The sequence below is a fragment of the Pinus tabuliformis genome, chromosome 7 (assembly GCF_031772625.1).
Source record: "Pinus tabuliformis cultivar Carrire ecotype Pingquan chromosome 7, CPIR1, whole genome shotgun sequence".
Classification (NCBI taxonomy): domain Eukaryota; kingdom Viridiplantae; phylum Streptophyta; class Pinopsida; order Pinales; family Pinaceae; genus Pinus; species Pinus tabuliformis.
The window spans coordinates 1247291253-1247297252 of NC_142293.1; positions in this window are offsets into that span (position 1 = coordinate 1247291253).

The following is a 6000-nucleotide window of genomic DNA, read 5'->3' on the forward strand; positions in this document are numbered from 1 at the left end:
TAGAACTTGAGTCTGTTCCCATTCACCAAGAAGGTAACATCCCCATGATCAATGGTTTTAACCCGAACATATTCATTATCAAAAAAAATCTCAATTTCAAAGGGGCCTAGCCAATGTGCATTAAATTTCCCTTTAAAGTTCTTAAATTTTGAATCATACAACAATGCCTAGTCTCCCTATTTGAATTGATTCTCTTTAATGTATCTGTCGTGCCATTTAGCCCATTGTTGTTGAATCAAGTCAGTATGATGAAAATCATCTTTCCTAATCTCATCCAACTCATTGAGCTACAAGATTCTCTACTGCTGAGCTTCATCAATGTCTATACCCAAATCTGCAGCCATCTTGAAAGTCCTAATTTGAAATTAAATGGGTAATAAAACTTTCTTCTGTACACCAATTCATATGGAGAAAAGCAAGTGGTATTCCTCCATGTGATTCTGTAAGCCCACAATGCCTTAGGAAGTCGGTCAGACCAATCCTTCTTATGTAATTGCACTGTCTTGGTAAGGATTGTCTCCAACACCTTATTCGTTGATTCCACCTACCCATTGGCTTGTGGATGATAAGGGGTGGACTTCCGATGAGTAATCTGATATTTCTGCATAATTCCCTGCATAAGCTTTTAAATAATCTGAGTACCTTGATTAGTGACTATCTCCCTAGGTACCCCAAATCTTACAAAAATATTAGAGAAAATAAAATCTACCACTGCGTTCTCTATTGCTCTAGGTAGTGCTCTTGCCTCCACTCACTTCGTAACATAATCAGTACAAACTAAAATATACTTCTTACCTTTGGACATAGGGTTGATGGGACCTACAAAATCAAGAGCCCACCTCTCAAAAGGTTCTATGAGAACCTATGGTTGTAAAGGCATCTCATCTAATTGTACAGGTTGCCCCATTCTCTGGCAGTTGTCACACTTCCGGACATACTCTCTTGCATCTTTAAAAAGACTTGGCCAATAGTAACTTGAATGAAGGATCTTATAATTTTTCCGCTTGTCTTCAAAGCGTCCTCCACATGGTTCATCATGACAAGCTCTTAAAATTTCATAGATCTCATCTTCCCTGACACACCTGTGCATAATCAAATTAGTTCCAGTGAAAAAATATCTCCCCTAATCCAAGAGTAATCAACACTTTTCCTAATAATTCTCTTTTTCTGATTAAATGAAAAGTAAGGGGGCAACTTTCCTATAGCAAGGTAATTGGCCATGTCTGCAAACCAAGTTGTTTTAACAGACCAAGTTGTTTTAACAGAAATAACAAACAAATTTTCATCAGGAAAACTATCATTAACAGGAACATCCTCACTTGCATGGTTGAGTCTAGATAAGAAATTAGCTACCTGATTTTCCATTCCTGGCCTATCCAATAATGTGATGTCAAATTCCTGCAGCAAGAAAAGCCACTTAGTAATCCTGCCATTAGTAACTAGTTTGTTCATGAGATATTGAATGGCAGAGTGATCGGTGTGTAAAAAAACTTCATAGCCCGTGATGTAATGTCTAAAATTATTAATAACGTAAATTACATCAAGGAATTCTTTTTTAGTTACCGTGTAATTTAGCTCTGCAGGAGTTAAATTTTTACTAACATAATAAATAACATGGGTCACAGGATCCTCCTTTTGACCTAGTACTGCTCCTATGGCTGAATCAGAGGCATTAGTGGAAATATGAAAGAGAAATTTCCAATATGGGCCTCTCAAGACCGGTGCTGAAGAAATTTTCTCCTTGAGTGTATCAAATGCAGCTTGACATTCATCATTCCAATGAAATTCATATTCTTTACTCAATAATTTAAATAATGGAGAGGCTAGCTTTGTAAAATTTTCAACTAACCTTCTGTAGTAGCATGCATGTCCAAGGAAACTTCGGACTCCCTTTTGGTTGGTTGGTGAGGGCAACGTTGCAATAACTTCAATCTTTGCTAGATCAACTTTAATTCCTGCAACAAAAACATGATGACCCAAAACAATACCTTCATTCATAATCATAAAACATTTTTCATTACATAATGAAATGTTAGTTTCTCTACATCTCTGCAAAAAATTTTCAATATTGTGTAAAGCCTCTTCAAAAGTATCACCCATAACTATAAATTCATCCATATAAACCTCTACGCAATCATGAAAAAGATCAGAGAAAATACCAAGGACTGCCCGCTAGAATGTAGCCGATGTGTTGCATAAACCAAATGATAAGATCCAATATTCATAGGTACCCCAAGGACATGTGAATGTAGTCTTCTCTTGGTCTTCTGTAGATATCCTTATATGATTGTACCCGCTGATCCCATCTAGGAAGGAAAAATATATTTTTCCTGCTAAAGTGTCCAGCACTTTGTTTATAAAAGGCAAGGGAAAGTAATCTTTCAAAGTAGCCTTATTTAGTTCCCTATAATCTACACACACTTGCCATTTACCATTCTTTTTTGGGACAATAACTAATGGAGATACCCACTGGCTATCTGAGATAGGATAGATGAACCCTACATTTAACAATTTTTGTAATTCATCTTTCACAATTTCCCTTAAAGCGGGGTTCATCCTCCTTTGTGATTGTCTCACAGGCCTAGCTTTATCTTCTATATAAATATGATGAATGCATGTTTCTGGGTGAATTCCTCCCATATCTGTGTATTCCCAACCAAAAGTGTCTGAAAAGTTTTCAATGCTTGAATTAATTGTTTTTCCTGTTTAGGGGTCAAGGCAGAATTAATGTTCAAAGGTTTTTCAAGAAAGATCTCAACTACCTTACTCCCCCATTCAGTCATAGAATATGCAAGAAATGTAGATAATAGGGCTAAATGTAGTTCAGCTGCTCTACTATGTTCATGAAAATCCTGTAGATTAGTAATGATATCTAAATTATGACTAGACTTCCCTTCTTCATGCTGCGAAAAATCAAGATTAGAAATACAACAACTTATTAAATTCTCTTCCGAATTTTATTTAAGGCTTATAGCTTGGGCTATTGTCAAAACTAGTCAGGTACATTTTGAATCATGTTCTTCTTCTTCAACCTAATGTGTATTTTCTTATCTTAAGAGAGGTTGATCGGGCAGATACAAATTAATGTGCCTTGTTTCAGCTCCATGAGTGATGGTCATGTTTCCAAACATACACCCTATATAAGCATCTGATGTGGCTAACCACGATCTCCCCAAGATCAAAGGATGACCTCCTAAGTTGGTTTTGGGTTGAAGAACATAAAAGTCTGCAGGGTAATTCCAAGAATCTAATGAGATGAAAATGTCTTCTAATACCCCCTATGGCTTTACCTTAGACCTGTCTACTAGCTCTAACATGGTAGGAGTAGGCAATAAGTCAAAGGTTCTTATTCGAGATAAAGTCTCCATATTCATCACATTAATAGTTGCACCCAAATCAATTAAAGTGTTCTTGATATGATGTCCATTGATAAGGTGGTAACCATAGGGATTCCAGGGTCTGCATATTTTTCAGTAAAAAATCGGTAGACATTAAACTTGCAAGATTTCCACCTACTTGAATTGTAGAGAGTTCTATCTTTTGTCTTCTTGGCCCCTTGGTACATAGATCCCTTACTGTTTTGGCATAAATTTGGATATCCTTAATTGCTTGCAGCAAAGGGATCTTAATGCACACATTTCTCAGTTCAGACACAAGATCAAACTCAGGCTGTTTTAGTTTCATTTCCAACCTCTCTAGAAAAAGAGGTTGGATCGTATGGGATGAGGAAGGTTCTTGTGGCCTTGAATTAGGTTGTTCTACTTGTTCAGGTGTGGTTTCAACTTTAGGCATTTCTATAGTATCTTCCTCCACAATCTCTTCAATTCTTCCAGGCTGAGTCACCACTTTTCCAGATCTAAGATGGATTTCCTACAGTGACACAGGAAATTCCTGTAACACAAGAACATAAATTTCCTGCAGCGACTATGGTGCAATACAATAGGTAGGAAAAGTGGGATAAGTTACCAATACAATGTTTTGAACGTATTGGATGGTTTTATTATTGGGGTTAGACACTAGCTGGGCAGGAAATTACGTAGGACGAGGTTGATTTGGTGGGGCAGGCAATTGAAGTTGTTGTTGTTGAGGTTGAACCATTTGTTGTTGTGTGGACTACAGTGGATAAAAGTTTTGAGATGGAAAATTTTGTGCAGTAGGGTAAGAGAAGTTCCCCTGCCAAGGTTTTTGTGGAGGCCAAGGCTACCAAGGCATTGAAATATTCCACGTCTGATTTTGAGTATAAGGAACTTGATAATGTGATTGAGACATGCCTGTAGCACGTGGTTGCCATGGTCTTTGAGGTGCCATTCTATAAAGTGCATTGACAACCCCTTGATCTTCTAGATATGTTGCTTTAATTTCAGGAAGTGAAGGACATTGATAAGTAGAATGCTCAGCTTCACAGATTTGGCATACCTCTATACTATCTACAAGATATTCCCTCAAGGCATGCTTCTTCCTACATTTCGAACAAAACACGGCCAGGGCTTTCTCCAGTTCCTCCTGTTTTTCCTATTTCTTCTTAGCCTACAAAACATCTAATTCTGAAGATAACGTGCTAATAATATTAGTTTTAAAATTTTCAAATAGATTACAAATTTCAGCTTTGGTTACTCCAGCTCCAGCAACTGACTTGACAATCCTGGAAGAAGTATCTCTTATTCCTCCTCCAACTTTAGAATTTCCTCTTGAATATTGCCAACATATCTCACATACCTCATCATAGCCCAACTTTGATATGTCACATCCTCCCATTAAGTTAAAAATCTCCAAAGATTTTGGTTTAATTGCCCTAAGCAAAATTGTTCTTTTAGTATCCTTGCTCAGTTGATTCATCTTGGATCTTTGCAGATTGTACTGAAATCTCTCCACCAAATCCTCAAGACTCTCCCCCTCCTTCTGAGTCATTCCAAAAATTTCTTCTCTGAGGTCCCTCATCTTGCAATAATCTTGATATTTCTTCAAGAATACCTTTTTCATTTCATCCCAAGTTGTAATGGAGTTTGAAGCCAACCCCATAAACCACCTGAGAGTTTCATCCTTTAATGTTGCAGGAAACAACTTCAGCTTCTGAGAATTGGAATAATAGTCATAGCTCCTGCATAACACATCGAACTCTAACAAAAATGCATCAGGATCTTCACTGGGAACTCCACGAAAGTTAGGCAAGGCCGAGGGAGGAATATTCTTCATCTGAGTTTCTCCACTAGCCTCCCTGATAGGGAATTCAAATGTGACCAATTCTTCTTCCTTCTCATGATATCCATCTATGTGACTAGTCCCCTCTTCATGAGCCATTCTGGACCAAAAGGAAGTGGGACCTTTGTAAACTACATATTCTACGGAATCAATGGAACCAAAATTCTAGTTCTTGAATAGGATTAACGAGGAATTCCCTTTCAGGCTGACCACTAAGCAAATATGTTGTCTTCCTTGTGAGGGGAGATTCGAAATGGGCAGCAACATAAGATTTTCCTGCGGAAGTTTCTAATGTAGAAGTAGGAATATGTTATGGACTCTTTTCAGGACCACATACCTCCTCTCTGAACTCTTCTTCCCTTGTTGCCTTATATCTTACAGACTTATATTTCCTTGCCAGTGTATTAGTAAGTGAAGTGGAGCTCACACCACCACAAAATACATTTGTAGATGTTGGACCCTATCATCTACTATGCAAACAAATTCAAAGAAAATTACTTATCAAACAATTAGGACACGACTTTGGTGAATTTCTGACCTCTGCAGGTGCATAGGCTTTGCCCTTCGTCTTAACACTTTGACTCCCTCAGTCCTAAAAATTTCAAACGATACATGTAATACTAAAACACTTCAGTATTATCCCTTAGCACCTCCCCGAAAATGACGCCAAAATGTTGAGTCAAATTATAGACTTATAATTTGATTAACATAAATCATCAACCCAGGGCAGGTAAGCTTATGAGATGCTACGCAAAATATATGCAAGCTTAATACTATGAGTGCTTATTAATCTAACCAATC